We start from the raw sequence: 16556 nt of genomic DNA on the forward strand, positions 1-16556 counted from the left end.
GATGCTTTTGAATTATGGTGCTGGAGGAGACTCTTGAGAGTCCCATGGACTGAAAGAAGATCAAACCTATCCATTCTGAAGGAAATCAGCCCTGAGTGCTCACTGAAAGGACAGATCGTGAAGCTGAGGCTCCAATACTTTGGCCACCTCATGAGAAGACAAGACTCCCTGGAAAAGACCCTGATGTTGGGAAAGATGGAGGACACAAGGAGAAGGGGATGACAGAGGACGAGATGGTTGGACAGTGTTCTTGAAGCTACAAACATGAGCCTGACCAAACTGCGGGAGGCGGTGGAAGACAGGAGTGCCTGGCATGCTCTGGTCCATGGGGTCACGAAGAGTCGGACACGACTAAACGACTAAACAACAACAATATACTTTTGTATATCATCTTGATATTTTTTATGAGTGGGCTGTAATAAATATTTAAGAATATTTAAAACACTAAAGGCACAACTAGATGTGAGGAATGAGATCCATGACCAATACCTTCTGCAGTTTTCAAAGTTAACAGCAAACACACTTGTACACATACATACACATGCAAGTCAGACTGGGACCACAGCACCAGGCAGGAAAAGGTATGGCCTAACCCTTTCCCCAGTATGGTTTTCTAAGTTAATACCTTCCCTTTTGGAGGGAAAGAAGACGTTTAGCGAAAATACCTCACTGGGTTTCCTTTTTCCTTGAAGAGCAGACATAGCATAGTAGCACAGTACATGCCTTGCATACGTAAGAACCTGACTCTGTTGGCTGAAAGAACCTCAGGGAGCTATTTGCAGCACATAGCACTGTGCTAGATGGACAATTGGTCTCTGTGTACAGCAGATTTCTAAGTTAAAAACTAAAAAGCACAAAGTGTGTGCATAATCATTCAGCAAGTATTTCAGGCCATCATATGCTAGTTAAATTAAACCACATTGCAGTATCTAAGAAGATATTTGTCTTAACTTGTGCATTGCCAGTATACTTGATTTTACCTCTCAAGCTTATCGCTTTGCTAATAGGAAGTGAATATATATACATGCATGTACACTGTCCATTGTAGCTTCTCAATTGCATAGATATAGCTGCTTCCAATTTTCAGAATAGCTAAGGCGGCTGCTGTCCATGTTTTCATTGTCATAAGAAAACATAAGTGCTTTGACTGTTGAAGAAAATGTTATATAAAAAGTTGCTATTTATATTATTCAAAAAGAGTCCACAGCCCAAAGAGCAGGAGGAGCAGCAGAGTGACAGTGAGAAACAACAAGGGGTGACTTAAAGCAGTCAGAAGAAGTGCAACAGAAGGCTCCTTGTTAGACAGGAGTGGAAGTAAATGGTTCTGAACAGCAGGTACTCAGTTGCCTTTTCATCTCTTCCTGCCAGCATTGGTGAATCACGAACTTGGCTCTTTACTCATGATTTTTACTGAGTCAAAAGGGTTCACCTCTACTACTGAGGATGAGGTCATGAGAACCAACAGCCAAAGAGAGCATTATTTAAAGCAGAATGCAACTGAGATTTGCAGAATCAATAGCAAAGATTGAGATGCTATCCAACATACTGCAGCTGGTTGATCAGTGCTTGCTGTTGATAAACAGAGTATATTTCAGTTCATGCTTCAAGCCATCCAAAATGTAGCAAAGGAAAATACAGTGTATGTTATGAATGGCTAATTCTGACTATGGGTTATTCTGGGACACAACAGGGCATGTAGTGGGTGAAGTAAAGGAATTACCATACTCATTTATATTAGATAGGCATACTGGCTATGAGATTGCCTTCATGGTTAAATTGGACCCCCAGCTGCATTTGAATGCTAACCTATTGACCTTCTTTGCTAGAGAACATTGCATACACAGGTAAGGAAACCTGGTTTGAACAAAATGCTAACTACATAGAATACTGTCTGCTGCAGTTTTTAAATGTTCCTGCCATTATAACTAAACCAGGCTGCTCAGGTGCACAAAAGTATGGGATGACAGGTCTTATGGATCATCAGTCACAACAAATTATGGGGTTAGCAAGGGTCCCCCCTCCCCCAAACCCTGGTCACTCAAGTAAAGTGAAAAAGTTGCTCTGAGTCAAAAAAAAATCAGCCACAAGTTCAAAACAAGAAAGCACTTGGACTCAGCAAAGTCAAGATGACAAATCAAAAGGGCAGCTAATATTCTGAGTTAATGTTGCATATAAATGATAAAAATATGCCAGAGCCAGAGCTGATGAGGCATGCAATGAATGAGTCTCAACTCCAGGTACAGAAGTTGAAGAACACCAGACACAGTGGAAGAGACCCAGAGTGTATGCGAATCCAAAAGACAGACAGCATCTGAGGCAACAACTTGCAAGTAGTGCTTCACCGTGCAAAGAAAAGCTTGAGGAGGAAAAGCGGAGGAAAGAGGATATGTTTAACTAACATGGAGCTGGTGAGTACAGTATTTTCAAGTTTCCATTTACTTTTATTTGGTTACATTTGCTGCTGCTGAAGAAACTATGAGTGAAATAGTTATTTCATTCTACTTAGCATTGCTAAAATAAAGTGGGGAAATATGTAAGATGTTGGTGGCAATAAATAAATAAATATATAAATATGAGAACAATTAAATACAAAAGTAGGAGAAGTGGAAGGTAATTTTTGGCAATATATTTTGAAGATGGGAATGTCCCGTCTTGAGAGAGGCACACTTAAGAGCAGCATCTAAATGGCTGCTGATACCATCAGTATTTTAAAAATGGCAGGTGTAGATTTGTCTTGGATAGGTAGCAATAATAAAGGTACATAGATCCCTGTCTGGTGTGGATGTTGAACGTTGGAAAGAAATTATTTAGGTATCAGCTGAATAATGACCCACACTTAACTAGAAGCCTCTGAAGTGTTATTATTAGGTCATACCCCTGTTTACATAATGCATGACCTAAGATAGCTAATGTTAATTTTTTTTTGGGGGGGGGGAGAATCTGTAGAATAAGAAATGGGTTCTAATCATAAAAAAATGGTTGATTAAAATTTGGCAAATAATTTTATATTAAAACATCACACCTACTCTGCTAGTATGCCCAGTATTTAATCAAATAAGTTTAAAACAATAAATGAAGAGCATTTGTTTCATTTTAGAAAAAATGTTTGCTGGTTTACAGAATGTATGGTAACATGTTGTTGTAGCTTGTTCCTCTCCCCTGATTCAGTTACATATTTGTATTTCTCTTTAATAATAATCAAAAAAATTCCAAGGTAAAATGCCCATGCTTGGTGGAATCTTAAGTGATACTGACTGGTTTGATAGCAATTTTGACTTCACTGAAGATTAAACTCACTTTCATCAAAAGATGAACCATTTTTAACTCTATTTTTTTTTAAAAATGAACTGTCTTCTTCTTCTTCTTCTTCTTCTTCTTCTTTGCCAATCACTTTAATGATTTTTGCATTGTTTTTAAAGCTGTTTTATCGTTGTACACCACCCTGGTATTTTCTGATACAGCAGTCTAAACTTTCATATATAAATGTAAATAAATCACTCTCCACTCGAACCACCCAAAGATGGAACAGTCTTTCCCCTTTAAATGATCACACACCTTCTGTGATGTGTCCCACCATTTCCCCACCCAATCTCCACTGTGACTGGATATTAAGCTCCTTGTGTTTGATCAATGACAAAGAGGGAGAGTAACTGAAATCAGCCCAGTTGTCTCTTCCTACGCAAAAGGACAATGCTATGGCAGCACTGCCCCAGGATGAAAATCATTATCATATTCAACATCAGTTATATGTGAAGAGGACTTCTGGGTATTTGCTCCTCAGCCTATGATGATGGCTACAATACTTGTTTTCTGCCTATACCCTGATATGTAGCACTCAGGCATGACAGCCGAATTCTTCAGGAAATGGGGAATGAAGACCAACACTACTGATTAAATTAATCAAAACACATGCACAAGATAAATACGGGATCCATGGTTCCACCCAGTTCTGCCAGCAACACATGGTGCACAAGCTGTTGTGAGCGACCTTCAGCACAAAGCAGCGGCGTAGCGTGGGTTGTCAGCACCCGGGGCAAGGCAAGTAATTTGCGCCCCCTAACCCGGGGCAAGGCAAGTAATTTGCACCCCTAACCCCTAACCTGCCGCCGCTGCCAGCTTCTTCTTGCTGCTGCCTGGGCTGGGGTATTTATGGTAAGGTAGCCGCGGCGGCGGGTCCGTGTCAGGTGATCTGAGGCGAGTTGCCGCTGGCACTGCCGCCCAAATGACGCTGCTTGCCCGGAGGAGGAGGAGGGCAGAGAGGCGAGGAAAATGCAACATGGCCCAGCAGCTGCAGCAGCGGCGGCGGCGGTGGGGCTGTGAGGAGGGGCTGCCTGGCGCGCCCTCCGCGGCCCTGATGCGCGGGGACTGCGGCGAGTGCTGAGAGCCGCTGCCTGCCGGACGCCTTCAGCCCGGACGCGCGCACAGCTCGTCGGTTCCGCGAGACATGGGGCTCTGCTACAGCCTGCGCCCGAGGCTCTTCGGTGACTCCGGAGGTGGCGAGCGCGCCCCCCCAAGATGTTGCGCCCGGTGTGGCCAGGCCCCCCTGCACCCCCCACGCTACACCACTGGCACAAAGGAGATTGTGTAGAAATATTTTAAACAAATAACCACAAATCCCCAGGGTTTGCCTCACTTGTCAAAAGCTCAGGCATTAGATTTGAATCACAGCTTAAATTCAGAGATTACAAAGGTCAGTTTGGATGAAGGAATTAGCAGCAGCAAACTGTTGCCTTTTACTTCTCTGACTTGCTCTGAATGCTTTCCTAAAGGCATAAAAGCACAAATCCCTTCTATAAATCTTTATTTTGCTTTCCGAACATTAAATTCCCTGCTAGCAATTTTCGTGGATTTAGGGTGGGGTGGGGGGTTGTTTTTTTTAATAAAAAAGGTCTGATTTAATTCCTTCTGTGTTTTGTACTATGGACATTTTTAGGAACAATATTGCTGCCTTTGCATCAGAATTCTGAATACATCTGTTGCCTATTAAAATAATGTGATCAACGCTATTATTTGGCAAGACCATTAAGTCCAAAATAGGCTTTTACAGCAGTATAACATTGAAAACATTAATATTAATAACATCATTAATAAAAAAAGCTCATACCAGCTGGAAGGACGAAATGAAATAAATCACAATTGTGTTTAGTTAATATTTATAATCCAATCATCCATTGTCCCTTCCTACAACTCCCTCTTTCCTACATCAAAGTCATAGGTAAGAGTTTGAAGGACCCAGGACCTCTAGTCGAAGTCCCTGTCTAAAAGACCAGATGTTGATGATTACACCCTAAGGTCCCTCACTCTAAGGCCCCAGGGTGGATTACAGCTATTAAAACATAACATTAATATTAAAATGCAATAGTAAAAACGGTTTAAAGCAACTTACAAAAAATAAGGTGGGTCCTAAACATATAGACCTCAAGAGTCAAAAGAGGTGCTTCTTCAGCATTCTCTGAAGTATAATGAAGGTGCTGGGGGTGTGGTGGAAAAAACCATGCCTCTAAAGCTGGCTAGGAGTGGCTAGGAGCCCACCTTCCCATGTGCTCCCCAGGCTGCTCCTCCACTGCTCTGGAAGGGATGGGGGCACTAAAACATCTCCTTGCCAAGGGCACAAGGGAGCCTAGGTATGCCTCTGGGTGCACCTCTGTGGGAAGGGAGTTCCACAAGTTTGGTGCCGCCATAGAGAATGACCTCTCCTAGGCCTCCACCCCCCAAAGCTTCTGAGTAAAACAATTATGAGGGCACCCTCCACCTATCTCGGCACCTAAGAGGGTCTTTACAGAAGGAGGTAGCCTTTCAGGTATTTGGGGCATGAATTTGGGGCCTGGAAACAAACTAGCAACTATCTCACAAACCAACCCATAACAGATTAACATATGCAATCCAGAAAACAAATAGAAAGGATATGCAATGGAGACAGGTGATGTCAGAGCAAACAGATCCAGATTGCTCCAACAACTGAGCCGGGCCACCACTACAAGGAAATAAAAAGGATGTTGGGATTATGGATCTGTCTGATTCAAATGCACACCACTACTGGTTTCAAGATATTGCTCCCATCAGAGCCTATGGCAAACTTTAATATCAATTTTTATGTTTCCTCCTCTTAATTGTTTTCCATGAAGCTATTGAAGAGGTGAACAATATGCACTTTTGGAAGAAAGCAGCACTTCTAAAGATGATTACACCTTCAAGCAGAAATATGAAGGATCAAAGCTTCATTGCTGATATCCAAGGCTGGAAAGTAATCCCAACATAAGTAGGTTCAGGTGCATCTGACATGAAAGGGTCTATTTTTAGCTCATGCTTTTTAAAAAAATCTATTTTTTTCTTTCCTGTAACCAACTATTTCATGTAACTAATTACTTGAAATCCAAATTGAAGATAATCGATCAATTAAGCTCTGTGAGGCTAATCGTTGATTTTAAATGCCACACAGATCAAATAAGTGAATCAGATATTATCTTTTCAAATTGATAACCCAGAGGCAGTAGATGGCAGATTGAGATCTACTGGTAGCTGTCTAGGTGATCTGAAGTAAAAAGGCAAGATTTCTTCAGATGCTTTTGAATTTATTTGTGTTGTTCCTGTGACAAGAACAGCTTCATTTATAACAGTAACACAGAGCCTTACTGATGGCAAACCCTACACACACTTAGTGACCAAAGGAGGAGCTATAAGCAGTAGTGCTGATAGAAACATATTCAGAATGGAGTGCAGTGGATGTTGCACAAACACAACATAATCATTTGTGGCATTGTTCTGGTGTCGTGAAATGGTATGCTGATTCTTCTAGGGAAGTAACAGCCACATCCTCTAAGTGTAGTTGTGCTATGCTACTCAAAGGTGCCATGGAACACAGAGTTGAGTAGAGAAGATATGTGATTTTACTGAGAGTAGACAGGGTATCACTTCCCTTATGTAGCATCCTAGACATTTTGTCAGCCACAGGATCCATGAGGATTTAACTGTCCCAATGGCAGGGATTAGAAGCAGCCATTGATGCTGTGGCTCAGCAGTGCCTATAAGCAAAATTAGATAAAAGATGGGTAGGACAGTTTGAAACTGCAGATAGCAGCATATAAAAAAACCATCTTCTATACTAAGATGTTGCTACAGTTACGCCAATATGAGCTACTCTATGCACCACCCCAGCTTTGCACACCTAGAGAAATATTAATTTACCATATTTGCCTATTGCTGAGATATATATTTTTTTGTCTTTGGATATAGGTTTGCATTAACAGAGCTCTAAAGCAAATAATCCAGATGAAAGAATCAGGGAATCAAATAAAATTTCATGTGAAACTCTTAACATTTTAAGTGCCATTTCCACAATTAAAAGCATTTTCATGCTTGCATTTTCCTCTGTAGTTGCCAGGCAACTATAGGACTTTGAAACCTTGAAATGTAGAAATAATTTAGATCGAGTTATTATAATCTTCAACATGTTAAAGGTCTGACTCATCTGCACCTGTTTTTGAGATGGGTATAATTAAAGATTATTGTAACTGAATACAATTACTGTATTGCTGAGGTTGGCTTTAGGCTGAAATCATTGTTGAGCACATAGCAGTAGCAAAACTGTAAGTAGCCTGGTTCTAAAACCAAGATGGTTATATCTTGGCTTAATAAGCAGAGATATGAACAAGCCTTGGGCCTGTGTCCCTTCCTTCCAAGTGCTAAAATTGTGGCTTCTTTAATGGAGAAATTGTGGCTTATTCCTTGCTTATTATTATTGATATGAAATCTTACTGTTGTTGAGGACTGCAGAGTATGCCAAGGAACGTGGTCTGGAGCTTCTTCATTGCTGACAAAGGGCTTCCCAACGATGAAAGGACATAAAATCTGCTTTGCTGTTCTTTGTTGTTCTACTGGTAATAAAACTGCTAATAAAACTTCTTGGCCAACTCAAATCCTGAACACCAACTCTCATGGTGCAGTTGTACAACACCATGTTTGGAACAAGAATCATAGAATCATAGAGTTGGAAGAGACCACAAGGGCCATCAAGTCCAACCCCCTGCCAAGCAGGAAACACCATCAGAGCACTCCTGACATATGGTTGTCAAGCCTCTGCTTAAAGACCTCCAAAGAAGGAGACTCCACCACACTCCTTGGCAGCAAATTCCACTGTCAAACAGCTCTTACTGTCAGGAAGTTCTTCCTAATGTTTAGGTGGAATCTTCTTTCTTGTAGTTTGGAACCATTGCTCCGTGTCCGCTTCCCTGGAGCAGCAGAAAACAACCTTTCTCCCTCCTCTATGTGACATCCTTTTATATATTTGAACATGGCTATCATATCACCCCTTAACCTCCTCTTTAACAAGCCATAATCTTAAAGCATAGTTTAGAGCATCTCTGATTTCCCCTTCTGAACTGCCTCTAAAACAGCACTCCTCCCCAGTCTTGTTGCTGCCACACTAGATAAACCATGGTTTGACTTAGTGTTACATCCAAACCTGGACTCATGGTTTATCTTGCTCCAGATAAGCCAAAGCTTGTAAATAAAGTGTGTTACTGGGCTTCTGTGTTGCAGTATAAAATGTCCTTCTGCATTTGCACAATCAACAAATGTAAGTTTGCATTGTAAATGATTTTACTTCAGAATTTTAGTAGTATTTTTTTTCTCCCCTTGCCTTCTCTCACTCCTTTTCTTTTCAGTTCTGAGGTAACTTCTTGTAACCTTGGCAAGACACAACATGAAGTAATAAATCAGTCTCATCAGCAGGACAGAGGGTAGGCACAGCGGTACACCATCATTCTCTTATTAAGGGTAAGGCATCATTGTTCATTAAATTTAATGGAAAGTGGATGGTGGAAGCAACTAATGTTTGGGAACCTGAGCCTTACCTGATGTCTGCATTGCTTAAGCCTTCAGCCCCCTTAGCTTATTTGTTTTATGCTAGCTCATACAACTTGTGATTTTTAAAAATGTATTTTTGCTTCAATTCCACTCATTTAAACACCTGCCTATAAACTACCTACAATCTATGATCAGTTAAGAATTATATTTTAAAAGTATAGTTTTATACATGTACAGTAACAATGACAAAACACAGTGGATTCAACAGTTGCACTGCAGTGAATGTATCTGTTTTGTGTAGTGCAAAGACTGAATGTGCTCCTCAGAGGCTCTGGATACTTCTGCCTCATCCCTCAGGTTACTTATATAAACAGTTATGCCGATATGTTGATTTCAGTCAGTCCTTGCAAGGTTTGCTTTAAAACGAAGGGGAAGCGAAGCGAAGCACAATAATTTAGAGTATGCATCATGGCAAAACTTTGGCTTTGGTGAAATTGCTGTAACTTGCCCTAACCAGGCTAGACATATAATAAAACATGAATTTCAAATGAAAATATCCTAAAAAATAATTTCTAAAATGGATTGCTGCCAAAGATACAGAAGCTGCCTTTCCAAAAGCTTTTTTCTCATTTGGGAGTACACAGATCAGCTTCCCTCCTCCTCCTCCTCCTCCTCCTTGTAACAAAGTTTTTTATTAATTTTCATGCATGAAGTATATCAAGAATTTAACACTACTGTTCCTTCATTAACCTGGATATGTAGAGTCAGTTCCTGAAGTGCAGGGGGTGGGGGTGGGGAGGAAGGAAGCGGTATGACTTCAAAGTGTTGGGGTGGGGAGAGATGTAAGGGCAGAGTAAGGGCAGACTCTGTTATGCCCACCCATCTGAAAAGAAGAGGCATGTCAACTCCAAATACATACAAAGAATGGAAGCTTAATGCATTCCCTGAAGTAATCAGTTTTACCACATGACCTAAGAGGTGAAGGATCTATTTACTTAGATCTTAAGTCTATATAATCCCAGGGTCTTTGGGTAAGATAAAGAGCCAAATGGAAATTAGTCTTCTTACTCATAAAATCAAGTGTCACAAAACAGTTTGTTATCAAACACAAACTTCAAATAATAATTTATTTTTTAAAAAAACCAAAACAAAACCTAGAGTGGAGCTCTCACATCTTGGTCCTCAGGCTAAGAGCCTGTCATGATCAGAGTTCTTGGCATGCAAGTAAAATTGCTTGGAGCTATTTTGATTGGTACAGAGTAACAAATGCTTCTGCAAGCAGTGACTTGGTACCTTACATATTGAAAGAGTCAATGATGTGGCCTCTATCAAGTATTATATACATTTTGTTAAATACATAATATTTGGGGGTCCATATTTGGACTCCTCTGATTTGGATAACTATAACCTAATATTGATGGGACGCGGGTGGCACTGTGGTCTAAACCACTGAGCCTCTTGGGCTTGCCAATCAGAAGGTTGGCGGTTCGAATCCCTGCGACGGGGTGAGCTCCCGTTGCTCGGTCCCAGCTCCTGCCAACCTAGCAGTTCAAAAGCACGCCATAAAGTGCAAGTAGATAAATAGGTACCGCTCCAGCAGGAAGGTAAATGGCGTTTCCATGCGCTGCTCTGGTTTCAGTGTTCCGTTGCACCAGAAGCGGCTTAGTCATGCTGGCCACATGACCCGGAAAAACTGTCTTTAGACAAATGCTGGCTCCCTCAGCCTGTAAAGCGAGATGAGCGCCACAACCCCAGAGTCATCCGCAACTGGACCTAACATTCAGGGGTCCCTTTACCTTACCTGATATTGAATGTCCCTTTTGGGGTAAGGTATGAGAGTGAGTTTGGGTGGCACAGCTCCAAGCATTTTTCAGTCTGTGTTTGGCATGGAAATTCTCTTGGTTGCCATAGTAGATAATCTGTCTCCATTCATTCCTAAGAGACAGGACCTAGAAGGTGGTGTTGGAGGACTGACTCTGCACCCCAAATTTCCATATGATCTCTCCCAGTGTATTTTCATGGCAATGATTAAGATTTGAAATATTTTTTGTATTACTGCTGATTTTGTGTTGTTATCTGCCTTGAATTTCTTCTTAAAAATTGGTGGGATGTAAGATTTTAAAATAAAATAAATATACCATCTTCAAAGCTACAGTTCTCAACATTTTCATGCATCACCCTATTCTAAGCAACAACATGTAGTTTAAGAAAAGCCTTGTAAACTTTTTATCCCTCAATGGAAGCTTATTTGTTCCAAAAGTAGTTTGTTAAAGGCATATCAAGTTTGGGAAGACAGAAAAACAATAAATCAGAATAAATCAGTAAACATTATTTGTCTACTCAAATATGTTCCAATTTTATTGCAAGAATAACCCATATAGGATTGTTCCATACAAAATCTTCAGGGATTAAAAAAAGCAACAAAAAGATACAGAGTTAAGAATGCCTGATAAACCTAGAATGAGTTTAACTGTAGTAACCAAGGCAACCAAAAGAAAAATAATGAAGTGAAGTAGTCTGGTAGCAGAAGCCCTAGCTCCTTCAAAACCCTCTACACTGCAGAGCTGCTTGTGATGGTATTGCCAGTATGGGGCAGACACAATCTTTACTTCTCAGAAAATTGTTCCTAATTTTCTGTTCCTAACATTGCCACAGGACTCATCCTGGCTAGAGCTCTCTAAACTGGCACTAGTTGTTACCGTGAATTTGCTGCACAGCTCTTATTGCAGAGATGGTCCTTGTAGTGCATTGGCTGCAATCCTAAACATATTCACTAGGACGTAAGCTCTGTTGCACTCAGTAGGGTGTGATCATCGTTCAGACTGCATTTTTTTTTTTTGCCAAGATACTTGTTGCTTGTGTTGCAGAACATCATTAGAGTATGTGCAATTTATGTGAAGACTGAGATAATTCCCCACTTCCAGTAACATTTCCAGCTGATGCTGAACTTCAGCTTAAAGCATACAGGGATCCAATTGTATTGCTGAGGTGGTGGTGGTGGTGGACTCAAATCGGTACTGAGCATTTTCTCACCCAAACAAACCACAAGGGGTAAGTCATAGGACAAACCTTGGCCACCTCTCATGGTTTGTCTGGAGATAAGCCCAGACTCAGATGTAATATAGGTTATTTTACAGCTGCATGGCAGTGACACTGAAGAAAGAGCAAATCAGTAATGATATTTTCTCTGGGAACCTGCTTGTTTGCCTGTTTATGCCAAGCCATGGCATGGCTTAGTGTTAAATGTGGATCGGATTGTTTACTATGCCACTGCATCACTGGGAAGACTTATTTCTACTGGGCTATTCATTGGGTTTTAATGTATGTTATGGACAAAAGAGTGGTCATAGCCAAGTAGGCCAAGTAGACCTTTTATAAGCCTATAAGCCTCAGTGATCTAAAACAACGTTTTTCATGCAAGCATTCCTCCAACATGGGGGCGGGGAGTGCTGTTTTTATTCAATGCCATGCCAGATTGTGCTTTACAGCATGGAATATAAGAATCAAAATGCAGATAATACTGTATTTTCCTCAATAAAGAAACAAGATAATTAGAAACATTCTGCCTTTTTAAAAACAGATTCCTTTTGATTCCCGTATTGCATCTCCTCATCTCTGTTGCATCTACAGTCCAACCTTTTAATCTGACAATTAAAAAGCACAAACTACAATAAAAGTGAAAGGGCTTATAGATCAAGATTCAGGTAGGTGGCCGTGTTGGTCTGGCGCAGTCGAAATAGAAATAGAAATAAATAAATGTCCAGTAGCACCTTATACCCATTTTACCATACCCATTAAGCCAATCACCCATCTCCTACTACCCTTCTGAGAAATACCCCACCCCACCCTCCCACTATATATAAGGGTCTGGTGACTTCTGCTTCAGTGTATCTGAAGAAGTGTGCATGCACACGAAAGCTTATACCAGAACAAACTTATAGATCAAGCTATTGTTTATACAACACAGTTCTGACCAACTACCATTGAGCTGTATATGGTGGTGGCTTTGTGCTAGCACAAAGCACTTCCACTCACACAAGCTAAGCTACCTAATTTTCAGTGATTTGCCTCCACACTTCCAAAGTGGCCACCTGTGTCATATCTCATGCTGTTTCCTCAGGAGCTGCTGGGAGAATAAGTTAAATTAGAAAAATTGCACCTTTTACAAACAGAACTGCTTTCTATTAGTGCAAAGCCACCATTGGCTAGAACCCAGTGAAATGTCCATTGCTGACCACTTGAAAATGTAGTGGAAATATTTGCATCTATACTCATCTTACTGTCCTGAGTGAAAACGCTGTTTCATTTAGCTGAGAAGTTATGATGTGCCTGTAATTTATTTCTCCCTCAAAGCTGATTCCTGGCCACAATTTTTTATAGGGCTGATTTAATGCTGAAGCACTAAACTGCAAATGAAGAGAATTGTTCCTCATTGCAATAATTCACTCTTCCATTTTGCTACACAGTTTTTCAGGCCCCATGATGGAAACAAGAATGTTATTCTTATTTGTTAACTGAGTAATTTAATGTAAGCTATCAACAATCCAGAGAGGCCACAAGAACTTAGGGTTTAAATATCTCTTCTACCTCAAATAAGAGCATAGAAGTTCACTACAGTCACTGTTTTTCTGCTCTCACAACCCGCTTTTTGTGCAACCAAAAGAACTTCCTTTGTCCTTGACCTGACTTTAGATTCACATAAGCACAGGCATGTTTGTTCATCAAGGAAACCACCTTGATTTTAACCCAGGAATTTAGACATTTCTGGTTCTACTCCTATAACTCAAGTGAACAGGTGGCACCCCTGCCCTGTCGAACCTACAAGTTTTTAACACTTGTTAAGTGTCCTTGTATAACTTGAAGGGCTGACTCTAGAGATACAGAGCAGGTCTATGATTGTCCAGTCCTACTGAAGATGAATCTAACATGGGGTTTGAAGGAGGAAAAGTCTGTCAGTGGATAGAGAACAGTCTGAGGTCAATGAGCTAGAACTGTCTGCTCACTTTAAAGCTGAAAGTATGACATCGGGGAAACAAGAGTAATCAAAGACAGCTCCTTCAGTACCATGGACAGGTCCAAGGGAGCAAATTACTTCTTCCCTGAGCGCTTGGTGCTAACACAGTTCTTACATACTCCTCCTAGGTTACATTCTTTTGCTGGACACAGGGATGGACAGATCACTGTATTTGCATTTCATGCCAGTTTTGCATGTGCTCATTTGTAAGTCTTGTTTCTATATTAATCTGCAATTTTTAAAATAAAAAAAATTCCATGGAACTCTGTATTTAGATTCATATTCAAATATATTTGAAAACTCAATTTTTTATTATCAAAAATTAACTTAAAAATACATATTTTATCTCAGCCTTCCTGAGCTGGCATCTCTCCCTTGAAGTCACTGCCTAGGTCACTGCTAGTGGTTTGCATCATGACAATGATTGTCCATCTCCATTCTACAGAGCTGGTGAACACAGCAAATGTAAGAAGGTGTCTTAACCCAGGTTATTTGATTTCTCCATTGGGTGCAACATTTTCTACTCTGACTGCTAGCAGCCCTTCAGAGCTCCAGAAAAAGGGTATTTCCCATCACTTGTAGGTGAGCCTTAAAAACAAACAAACAAACTGGAAATGGTGGACACTGAACCCGGAACCTCATGCATGCAAAGCAGGCAAATTCTACCACTGTCCTGCAGCCCCTCCATGAAAAGGGTAGGAGAAGAAAGGTTGTTTAAAAAACACAGTGCATGGGCTTTTCCACCACAGCTCCTAGTCTGTTTTTATTTCCCCTTAAAAACTGCAGTCAAAAATTAAAATGTGTTTTGAAATAACTTCACACTGAAGTTGTCTTGTTCACTGCTGAGACTAAAGGAAAAGGCTAATTTAAAAGCAACTATACAAGGAAAGGAAACTTTATGTACCATGTAGAGAAGTAGTTGTTCTGCACAGTTACTTGATTTTTCTTCCACCTTGGAAATAAAGTAGCAATTAGGATGGGGAAAAGAAATCAGCCAGTTCTTCAGTTGGGACTGTGATTACACAATGCTCTCATTGAAGGCAGAGCAATTCTGCCAATAAAGAATCAAGCCACAGGAAATGCGGGAAATCCATGAATGGGTCTCCTAATGTGTTAAAAATTGGGTTTAAATTTCCCGTGATGGTATTTAACCCTTTTGCCTATGCCATTTGCCAGAACAAGAACACTTTCCCAAGCTGCTATTAGTCATCTAGCAGAAAATATTTAGGTATTTCTATCTTAACTATGTCCCTTTCCAGTAGAAAACAGTGGGGCAGGACTGCTTACCTGCCTTCTAAATACCAAATGTCACTGCTGGTTTCTGAGAGGGAGAGGAGTGATGCATGGGGAGCTCAGCACAGTGCAGGTGTGGTGGTAGGAGTGCCAGGATGGCTCTGCTGCTGCAACAGCATCACACTGAGCTTCCTGCACTTTCCCCTTTCAGGAATGGGAAGAGACACTAGTTCCTGTCAATTCAGTGTTCAGAAAGCAGGTCTATGCCACTCCGCCAACCACGACTGCCCCCAGCAAGGCTAACAGCAGCTTCAAAGGGTGAGCTTTAGATCAAGAAAATGCTGCAGGAAGAAAAGGTTAAACATACATCCCCTTCAGTGCTGTGACGGCAACAAAATTTAAAGCAGTTACGAGAGAAGGAGGATTTTTGTTGTAGTTATTTTAAGGACACACACACTCATGGATCTCCTGACTCAGATATGGTTTGGCCGAGTGACAAAGCTTTGCCAGTGCCACTGAGCTGCCCTGAGAACTTTCTTAAAGGAAGTTATATACATGTATAATAAATACATAAGAAATGCATATTGTAGGATGATGATCTAATGAGTTAAACCATTTTTTACTTTAGGTTGCAAATAAAAAAATTTAAAGACCCTTGTGATATTTGTTTCTTGACAATGTGGTACAGTGGTACCTGTGTCTGTTGCACCATGTCCCAGACCCTGCTCAAGTCATTAAGCTCACTAGGTGACTATGAGTCATTTATGTCTCAGTCGAACCTACCTCACAGAATTGTTGTAGAAATAAAAGGGGTTAATCCCATGTATGCTGCCATACGTTTCTTGGAGGGATCAGACTGATAATCTGTCTGTCCAAAGGCAACAGGGAACTTTGGAGTATTCCACATGGTTCTAAGCTTATGGAGATGCACATTTGGTCATGTGCTGTTGCACACATGCTGTTGCAGCTTCCATGCCACTAACATATGTATACTGAGCCCAAGTCATTGTTTCATTTGCTTCTACAAAATCTCAGTGTAAATTTTGACTGATTAGGGAGATTAAGATCAGGACCTAAAATCATTAACTCAATGTTACTGTTTAGTAAGGTGAACTCTGCAGAGATCTGTGCTGCACTTTATATAATAGATAAAATAAAGCAGAGGCAGAAGAACTGTATACGAAACTATTTTTCCCTGCTTTAGTCTAGATTTTATCCTACATCTGTCTTTTTCATTCATTTCCTCTGTTTACCCTTTTGCCTCTTTATTTCCCAACAGACATTCATGGCCTTTTCAGTGAGTAACATGAGCTTACTTAATATGAAATGCTTTTTTCCTAGTTTATTCATTAACTGTAGCTTACCTCCCCTATTTAGTATAAGCAGATAATTTAAAAAAATAATCGATTATTCAAAAATTGAAACCAGATTCTCACTGTGAGTATGCCAACTGGTAGACTTAATAGTGGTCTGAGATTTCAGAATGATTACCGTATTTTTTGCC

At 40.6% G+C, this 16556-nt stretch overlaps 1 protein-coding gene and 1 long non-coding RNA gene across 3 annotated transcripts in view; one reads left to right on the forward strand and one right to left on the reverse strand.

Moving 5' to 3' along the window:
* SLC35F3 (solute carrier family 35 member F3) overlaps positions 1-16556 on the reverse strand; it is a 92493-nt gene that overhangs the window by 57494 nt on the left and 18443 nt on the right. The gene's annotated exons all lie outside the window — the stretch shown is intronic.
* Positions 8709-14087, forward strand: LOC307213741. The gene is made up of 2 exons (XR_013837661.1): positions 8709-8775; positions 13159-14087. It is a non-coding gene; the product is annotated as an uncharacterized lncRNA (long non-coding RNA).

Source organism: Podarcis cretensis, assembly GCF_951804945.1.
Source record: "Podarcis cretensis genome assembly, chromosome: 3".
Lineage (NCBI taxonomy): Eukaryota > Metazoa > Chordata > Lepidosauria > Squamata > Lacertidae > Podarcis > Podarcis cretensis.